The 10,465-nt window shown below is 41.6% G+C and overlaps 1 long non-coding RNA gene across 1 annotated transcript; it reads left to right on the top strand.

Annotated features, from left to right (window-relative positions):
- Positions 1–226: 226 nt before the first annotated feature.
- Positions 227–4,888, top strand: LOC113061809 (uncharacterized). The gene is made up of 3 exons (XR_003278433.1): positions 227–473; positions 2,741–2,889; positions 4,693–4,888. It is a non-coding gene; the product is annotated as an uncharacterized LOC113061809 (long non-coding RNA).
- The last annotated feature ends 5,577 nt before the right edge of the window (positions 4,889–10,465 follow it).

Raw genomic sequence — 10,465 nt, forward strand, 5'->3', positions numbered from 1 at the left:
GTAAGCTGAAATGGCTGCCACGTAAACCTAAAGTGGCTGGTGTTACGCCATCCGAAAAACGATCCTGGAGGAACTCCAGCACTGAAGCCACTGGGCAGTAAACTGGATCCACATTACGATTGCCACACCAGGCTGTAAACAGTCTCCACTTGAAAGCATATAAGCGTCTTGTAGAAGCTGCTCTAGAATTCAATATAGTCTCAGTGGTTTCAACAGAAAGACCGGGACATACTAACCCACACAGCAAAGGAGTCCGTGGCGGACCCGCCCTCAAGCCGCCAGATCCGCCTGACTGTCAGATTCGTTTTCGCTGCGCTAACAGGATCGGCCCCGCCTCCAGGATCGGCCCCGCCTGCGCTTTTAATCAGCGGACCCAGAACAGATCACATACGGATCCGCACTTCGGACGCGCCTTAGATAACCGCCGTGTGGGAATTAGTCGGGATCTCCTTCGCGTGAAGTTCGGCTGCCAAGTAAGTGTAACGTTAAGATATATTTTATTAATGTTATATCTGTCATTGAAATATAATCTATCGGTGTTACCTGCTTTGTCGAAGGTTTTGGTCAAATCTTCGTGGATTTTGGTTGCCATTTTATTAGCCGTTGCAGTAGGCTTGTGTAGCATAAAGTAGCCCATGCCTGATTTTAATTCCCATTACCCATATTCGAGCTCTATCGCGGACGTCCTATGTTAAGTTGTTTTAATTTGGGAAAGTATGTAGTCTAATTTATTGCAGTAACTTGGTGCTAGCTTGGTGCTAATGTTAGTTCTTTTGGACTGACAATCTGAACGTAGCCTATATCGGGATAATAAATAGAAGGAAGAATTGCAGTAAGAGCTAGAGCTCATTCGGATCTTTACCACATAACCTTAGGTTATTAATGTTAGTTTGTCAAAATTTTGCACTCTTTCCTGCTTACCAACTACTTCTCTATATGATTTTGCAGCTTCCATGTGTTTTTTCGTGGTTTATTAGTGTACAAACACATATCGTCACCTTCCTAAAATAATTGCCTACGTCATTTTTTGACAAAAATGATTTCTTTTGCATAAGATATCTTCTCGTGATGTAAAATTGCCCACATCCTCAGTTGAACAGATCGTGCAATTCTACCCCTGTAGTATAATCGCCTATGTCAAAAGTGTGACTTTTGTGTGCCTTATTTTGCCTAAGTCAAAAGAAGCAATTTTACAAGCTTTTCAAGATGGGTCCGTATCTTTTGGTCATTCGATTTTCTATTTAAAAATAAATAAAGATAAATGAGAAACGGTTTGAGTTTCGTTTTTTTCGTTTTGTTTAAGAAACGGAAAACGAAAATTTAGCTGGATTTTTCGTATTTTTGTTTGTGGGTAAAAAATGAGATTATGCTTTAATATTTGTTTGAATGTGTGGGCGGCGCTGAAACGCCCCTTTCATCCCCTCTGTACTGCACCGACAAGCAGCAACCGCTGCTCAGGTTATCTTCACCAGGAGAGAAGCGGCAGACAGCAGAGTTTATTAATAATCCTGCGAATTCTTTGCTAGTGGTGCTTGTAAGATAAAATAATAATAATAATAATAATAATAATAATAATAATAATAAATTAAATTAATAATAAAATAATATTATATTTTTCCGGCTGCTGCATGTTATTGACAAAGCAGACTTGACAACTTTATTCATAAAACACCATTTGAATTTTACTTTAGCCTGTGATCTACAACGACATGGAATAAAATATATTAAAATGTATATTAAAATAAGTTAAGTTTTCCCCGTAATTAGTCTACTTTAAATGTTTTAATTATAGGCTATAGGCTACTTAGAATTATGAACAGAATTCACGCATTGTGTAGATGACCGAATATGGTGTGACATCATTACAGATAATGAGTTCAGACTGGAAACACTGCACCTCTGGTTGGTTTCATTTGAATTACATAGGCCTAAATATAAAATTATTGTTATTATTATACTATTTAAATGGCTTATTTTAAAAGTAGACATGTCCAGCTAGACATGGTTTGTCTGATGCATGAGCCTGGTTCATTTCTGACGTTTCAGAAAGAAGTTAATGTAGACCGAGATGGCAGAAAGCAAATCCTGTTGAGTTTTCATGTTATTTAGGGTGTCTTACGACCCAAACTGACGGAGCTAAAGCTCTTTCCTCTTGTTATCGGGATGGAAGCTGTGGATCGGGATCCGCCGATCGGAGAAGTGCAGCAGACTACACTCTACAAGATAAAGCTTCAGTTGCTGTTGTTTGTATAGCAAATGAAAACATGTTAGGCTGTGAGGTTTTTCTTAAACAGGCATAGAATAAAATTAGAAGGCTAAATAAAATCTGCACATTTCATGTCATTGTAGATCTTACAGTAAAATTCAAACGTCATTGAATAAATTAATTTCTGTTCGTCAAAAAAATAAAAATAAATAAATAAATTATATATATATATATATATATATATATATATATATATATATATATGTATATGTATATGTATATATACATATATATATATATATATGTATATGTATATGTGTATAAGCTTGCAAGCACCACTAGCAAAGAATTCGCAGGATTAATAAACTCTGCTGTCTGCTGCTTCTCTCAGTTTGCGGTTGCCGCTTGTCGGTGCAGTACAAAAGGGATGAAACATTTTCAAACAAATATTAAAGCATAATCTCATTTTTTACCCACAAAAAATAGGCTTTATACCTTGTCTGTATTTTAAGGTGTTTTGTGACTTACTTTTAGATTTCTTCTTTGGCCACGATTGGTGGAGAGAGTGGCGTGGAACATCCTCTCTCGGATGTTCACAGAAGAAGTGGCCAAGACCATAAGCTCGAAGGGGGCAAATGGCAAGAGGGCATTCAGTCACATGTCGTCGAAGACACTAATGTACCGTAAGTCACTTTAAGTATTCAGCTGCAGGGAAGGGAAGGGAAGTGTAACGGCTCCCACACACAGCTGCGTGCGGTGCAATGCTGGGGTCGGCTGAAACTGTAAACGGTGTTGCCAGATTGGGTTGAGTGATTTACGCCCAATCATGATCGAAAACCCGTCCCCTTCATCAAAAAATCTGCCCCAACAACGATTCTGTCACAGATAAACAATTTAACTCCAATCTGCCCTACAATTTAACTTTATCTGCCCGCCTAAGCCGGTGTTACAATATATTCGGTTCCTGGAATATCTGATTCCAATGGGTGGAGCTACCATGAATATTCACGACACCATAGCGTGGCAGGGCGACAAATACAAGCGAGTGGAACATATTATTAGCGCTTCAGATGGTGTTTTGTTCTAAACTACTTCTAACTGTTCGTTTCTCACGAATGACTGAGATTAAGCTTTTTAAATGTCTATTATTGCATGTTTAAATAAATATTTACAAATATATTCTTGTGTTTTGATTCTGTCTCCCAAAGTTGTCTGTAGGCTATTATTGAAATAGCTTTTATATAATAGCATGATAGCTCAAGACAAATTAAAAAGTATTCTCATTTAAAGAATATAATATATATAATTTTTATAATGTAAAACAATATGCATGAAGTTATACCTGTCCTAAATATGATCTAGACTGTTTAAAATTGATAAACAAAAACATCTGCCTCAACATATTTCTGTGTAAAAATTTAGTTTTTTTTAAAGCATTCATTCATTAACTCGAAATTACTTTTAAAGTAAGATACAGTGTCTTAAAATTACATATTTTATTCATATTCATCTGTAAAAACGAGAATGTTAGACAAGAGAAAAACATTGGATCAAGGACAAAATTAATACAGCAGGACCAATAAAATATTTACTATATTATTCAAATATGTATTTAGAAATGTACCTTTCCTTAATTTTTGTATACCCATGCCTTCTACACCAGTGTTTTTGTGTTCACTTGTTTACAAAAAGATTACATAAGAATGATAAAATTACTAAACTGATAATATGTAGGCCTAATTTTTATGATTAATGGTTAGTAATTATTATAAATTAATTTGACCAACGTTCTAAAGCATTGCTAGAGAAAACAATTGTTAATGCATCTGAAAGCTTAGCATTTATGACAACCTTTGATAAAGTAAAGGTTGTGTATCAAAAAGATTTTCAGTTGAGTCAGTATAAAGCAACATCCAAAGCATGCAACATGCAACTCCAAGGTCTTATGTTGACTTAAACAATCAGCCTATAATTTAAAGGTTATTTTAATAATATGCAGACAACTTTGGGAGACAGAATAAAGACACAAGAATATAATATTTATTTAAACAGCAATCACACACCTTTTAAAAATACTAATCTGTCATTCATGAGAAATGAACAGTTCTATATCATAGAATGTCAGCAACAGTTGTCTGAGTAGTTAAGCTTAACTTCGTTCAACTTTATTACCTGTTTGAAATAAATAATCCATAAAACAAAACGAGGCGCTCACGCTAATAATTTCTGTTCCACTCACTTGTATTTGTCGCCCCGCCCATGCTATGGTCTCGTGAGTATTCATGATAGCTCCACCCATTGGAACCAAATATTTCGGGAACCGAATATATTGTAACACCGGCTTATTTTCTCCAGCCAATGAAGTCAAAAGATGCCCAATCTGGCAACACTGATTAATTCCAGCCAATAACTGGGCAGCCCGGGCTAAAGTCATAAGTAGCCTACCAAATGCATGCTGAATTTAAAACCTCATTTTGTGTCTACAGGTGCTGTACGTGCAAATAGTTTGTGTCGCACAGCCACAGACATTCAACGTTATGCCATAAGATGGTTTAACTTGGCTGCAGACCGTGGTGCGGCAAGGAGGCGCCTGACCAACCGGTCTAACCAGGCTGAGGCAGATGATTAGGCTACTTATGGTCATGTTTTCTTTTGTTAAATAAAATTTTTATTCGTTTCAAATTGTTTCAGTTTTAATTTAAATAGTCTGTCGCAGGCTACATGTTGTTTTCCAATTCAGAGACCATGCCCTTTACAAATTCTATTGGCCTGGAGCCCAGTGTGTTTAAACCCCACCACGATCAACTGCAAGATAGAATACAACCAACTTACTACTCCTTTTCAATAATCCTACTTGCATTCCAATACTAAAAAAACGTATGTTTGCTACTTATGTCTCATGTCAACTGTAAATGGTTACATACAACTTAACAGATATAAAACACATTCCCATTTCCCAGAATTTCATTATAATCAGAAAACATCTCCTCTTGTAGTACTTACAACTAGTCTTGCTGATCCTATCACTTAGAACTGACACTGTTTAAAAACAGCACTCACTGATGGTCTTTTTGTACTCTACATTATATATATATATATATATATATATATATATATATATATATATATATATATATATATATATATATAATTGTTGATAGAATTGCCTTAAAAAGAAAACTGTGTAGGCTAGCATGTTAGTCGCTTTGGTTAAAAATGCGTCAGCAAAATGTAATGCAGCCTAATGTATCACATACCAAAACCCAGAGACACTTCAAGCCTCGGATTTCACAGCTATTTCTTCTCCTGGCATCTTTAACAAGGCACAGTTCAATCACGTTCACACACTGGATTCACAGCATGAATTTTGGATGAAGAGGATGTTACCAGGCAGTGTGGTGGAAAAAAGTGGCATTGCAGACGGAATTTTATGAACGGGTCCAAAACGGACCCGGGCCGGATACGATGCTCATATGACCGGGTCCAAAACGGACCCGGAGCGGATATGCGGCTCATTCGCGGATCCAAAGCGAAGCCGGGGCGGATGTACCCATTTATGTACAGATACGCAAAGGGACCGCAGCGGTGTCGGACCGGATCCGCGAGCCGCCACCGCGGCGTGTGCAAGTGGACGCAGTTTCGGATCCGCTTTCTGGATCCGTTCCGGAGTTCACTGTACCTCCGCGGCGGATGCGTTTCGTAGTCAGTTTGCTGTCTGGGAATGCACTCCGCTCAGTGGCCACGCCCACAGTTTCCACAGATCTGGCCTCGGGTGCCAAATCAGCCCACAGATCTGGCCTCGGGTGCCAAATCAGTCCCTGTGCTTGTGATAATAAATCCTGTCTGAGGGGAATCTCCCAGGGAGAGCCCGCAAGCAGACTGATCACATCCGCAAACCACAGCTGCGTGTGCCATCGCGGAGCCACCAGCAGCAGCTGTTCCACTCTGTCCCGCCGTATTCTGCATAATACCGCTGGGATCAAACGAATCGGAGGAAAAGCACACACACTGGTCCTGGGCCAGCTGTGAGCTAATGCACCCATGCCCAGGGGCGATGGGGGGCATAGGGTGAACCATAGCGGGCAATGCGTAGTCATGTTCAACGCGAATAAATCCACTTTCGCTTTGCCGAATATCCGTCATAAAAGATTCACCGTCTGGGGGTGTAATCTCCATTCTCCCTGTTCCAGAGCCTGTCTGGATAGCATATCCGCTCCGAAGTTCAACGTCCAGCAACAACTCGGATCGACAGAAATTTGTTCTGAGACCAAAGAAGAACATGTCTCGCCAGCATGCACAGGGGGCGAGAGCGTAATCCTTCCTAATGATTCAGGTATGAGACAAACGCTGTGTTGTCTGATCTGAGCAGCACAAGACGGCCGATCAGCAGATTCGCGAATTACTGGAGAGCCATAAAACTGCCAGTAATTCCAACCGGTTTATATACCAACTGCGTTGTGCAGCTGTCCACACTCCATGGGCTGGTAGCCCTTGACAAACAGCTCCCCAACCGGTCAAAGACGCATCCGTCGTGACGGTCTCTGGAAAAGCTCAAATCCCCAGCCGAAATTCGGTTGGCATCCATAGTTTTAACGACATCACACAACTCCGTGTCACCGAAATCGTCCGATGCGGAAGACAACGGGGTGAAATATTTCGTCTTTCCGCCCATTTTTCCACTGAAAAGGGCGCATGTGAAGTAACCCCAGACAAATTACGGGGAATGCCGCTGCCAATCGTCTAAGTGGTTCACAGACGGACGCCCTGGAGCCGCAACGGGGCCAGAGCTACATCCATGCATTTTGAGAAGTACGGGGTCACAATCCGCCATCTCTTTTTTTTTTTTTTTTTTTTTAACAAACAACAGCTGTAAGACCCTGCCTCCATCTGAGAGGGGTGTACGTCTTCTATAGCCCCTTTGCTCAGCAGAGTTGACATCTCCTGTCACAACACTGCTATTACCATCAGTTTACCACCGTGGAAAGAATTCAGCGGAAAAGAGGCGGGCCTCTAAAAAACGAATTGGTGTATCCGTGACAATTGTGCGTAACACCCATTGAGAAATGCCGGGCAAGCGTTCCACGCGACCCAAAACAATACTAGCGGTCTCAAATTTCCGCTTTCTGCAACGCTGTCATACACATAAATGTCCGTGCACGGAAAAGCCTGCGGCATTCGTGCACAGGGGAAGTGTATGCATAAGAGCTATTGTGTCCCGTTGTGTATAATCCTGAAACGTGTCCACGGCAGGAATTAAATCCAACGAATTGAACATCAGGCTCTGCCGCTAACTAAAACGGCGGCTGTGCGAGCCGTCATAAACGGGTCGTCTGTGTAAGACCCTTGAATCGCCCCTCGAAATCTGAAAGCTGGATTGCGCAGAGTGTCTGAGGGATTATTATTTATTTATTTATTTACGCCTGGCGTTACAGCCCGATCCAATGCTGCTCGAAGCGCTGTTTGCTGCGAGACAGTCAATGTTAGAGCGTAGGGACGGCAGTGAGAGTGTTGGATGCGCATTAGCGGTCCAACAGCACTCTATAGTGGAGGGCACAGTCCCTGGCAAACATGAAGGAAAGCGCATGCGTAAACTCGCTGCGTTTCGTTGTGTATAATCCTGAAGCGTATCCACGGCAGGATTTAATTCACCAAGATTAAAATCGGGCCACGTCGCTATTGCGAGAACGTGGCAGCTGTATGAGCAGTCATAACTGGCCATCTTTGCCAGCCTTTTGTGCCGTCCCTCAAACTCTGAAGGCTGGATTGTGCAGAGTGTCTGGGTGGGGTGGGGGGGGTTGGGTGGGGGCTCAAATGATAGCTCAATCCAATGATGCTCGAGGTGGCTTTGCTGCGAGACAGTCAATGTTAGTGCATGGGGACTGCAGTGAGAGGGTTGGATGTGCATTAGCAGTCCAACAGCACTCTCTAGTGGAGGGCACAGACCCTGGCAAACATAGAAGGAAAGCGCATGTGTCAAACTCGCGTTTCGTTGTGTATAATCCTGAAGCGTGTCCACGGCAGGATTTAATCCAACAAAATAACATTAGGCCACGCCGCTAGCGAGAACGCGGCAGCTGTGTGAGCCGTCATAAACTGGCCATATTTGCCAGCCTCTTGTGGCGTCCCTCAGACTCTGAAGGCTGGATAGTGCGGAGTGTCTGAGGGGGCGCTCAAATGATAGCTCAATCCAATGATGCTCGAGGTGCCTTTGCTGCGAGACAGTCAATGTTAGAGCGTGGGGACTCTCCAGTGAGAGGGTTGGATGTGCATTAGCAGTCCAACAGCACTCTTTAGTGGAGGGCACAGACCCCGGCAAACATTGAAGGAAAATGCATGCGTCAAACTCGCTGCGTTTCGTTGTGTATAATCCTGAAGCGTGTCCACGGCAGGATTTAATCCAACAAGATAAACATAGGGCCACGCCGCTAGCGAGAACGCGGCAGCTGTGTGAGCCGTCATAACTGGCCATATTCGCCAGTCTCTATGCCGATCCTCAAACTCTGAAGACTGAATTGTGCAGAGTGTCTGAGGGGGCGCTCAAATGATAGCTCAATCCAATGATGCTCGAGGTGGCTTTGCTGCGAGACAGTCAATGTTAGAGCATGGGGACTGCAGTGAGAGGGTTGGATGTGCATTAGCAGTCCAACAGCACTCTCTAGTGGAGGGCACAGACCCTGGCAAACATAGAAGGAAAGTGCATGCGTCAAACTCACGTTTCGTTGTGTATAATCCTGAAGCGTGTCCACGGCAGGATTTAATCCAACAAAATAACATTAGGCCACGCCGCTAGCGAGAACGCGGCAGCTGTGTGAGCCGTCATAAACTGGCCATATTTGCCAGCCTCTTGTGGCGTCCCTCAGACTCTGAAGGCTGGATAGTGCAGAGTGTCTGAGGGGGCGCTCAAATGATAGACGAATGTTTCATGAATGAGACCCATTGAACGTTTTGTTGACGCGTTAAAATTCACGTGTATTTGACCCTCTTGGCCTTCCATACACATTAGATATAATGAAGAGAGACATGAAAAAAGGACATCGCGTTGTTTTGATATGGATTACTTTATCACAGAATATTTGTTCGGGAGCACTTGTTTAGTTTAAAAGTAGACATGTCAAGCTTTCTATAGATATATCTCTCATGTCTCTTCGTTGAGTATTCATGGAGTTACAGTTCATTTTAATGACGTGTTTGTAAATGAAGATCAGCGCAGACCAAGGCTGCAGACAGCACACCTTGTTTGTTATCTTTATTTTATAAGTGCACAAAGTTTTGTTGTTATTATGTTTGTATCCAAAAAAGTAGACCCTTTACAGATTCGAATGATGTATTGCTCTTATCTGTACGATTTAAACTGAAAGTGTAATTTAAGTGAATTTCGGGGTTATCAGGAGAAAACGCGTATACGTTAATCGACTCCAGGGTTAAAAGGCTGTCGTGACTTTTTTTTCCTTCCAGTATTCATAAGCTGTATCACGCGGTCAAATTATTTTTCATTTTGCACACATAACGCTCAAAAACACCTGAATTCTGCTTTTGTTGTGTTCTAATGCGTGGATTATTTGCTGTGATATTATTTTTGGAAGCTCTTAAAAAATGCTGATGAAAAGCTCATTTCTCTGTGTTCTTTGGCCAGAGACATATGAATGAGATCTGACCCGGTAATAATAACATATGTTGGTTTAGCTTGTCAGTGTGAGTGAAATGTGTAGCCTATTTATTTGTCCGATCTCGCCCCGAAACGCGGCTGTCATGTGGACTTCAAGTGTTCAGAGAAATACATCGCGAGCTCGCGGACATTTGGCTGCCGCGAATATATCCTGTTATTACTTTAAACAGTTCAGAAAATTCTGAATTTAGCTCTTTGTGTGTTCTAACGTGTGGATTGCGTGCAATCGCCTTTTTAAAAGGTCTTAAATAAGAATGAATTCGCTCGTTGTGAGCTCGTGTAGACAATGCCTGAGCTGAGCAGCAGCTGATTCTTCTCTCGTCTTTCTGACTGTGCTCTCTGCCCAGAAATAAATTAGAGCCCTGACCCCTGTAATAATCAGATATGTTGGTTTAGCTTGTCAGTTTGAGGGAAATTGTATTATTTACTTGTATTTTTAACCGGTTTAAAAGTGAAACAAAACCCGACTCCTCCCCTAAATCTCATTGCAACTGTAGGGGCACAATTTTTCTCAGACAATGGAAGGTTATGGGTAATGTATTTTTACATTTAAAAATTAATAATAATAATAAAAAAAAAACTTTAAGGCTGAG

This window comes from Carassius auratus, chromosome 43 (assembly GCF_003368295.1).
Source record: "Carassius auratus strain Wakin chromosome 43, ASM336829v1, whole genome shotgun sequence".
Taxonomy (NCBI): domain Eukaryota; kingdom Metazoa; phylum Chordata; class Actinopteri; order Cypriniformes; family Cyprinidae; genus Carassius; species Carassius auratus.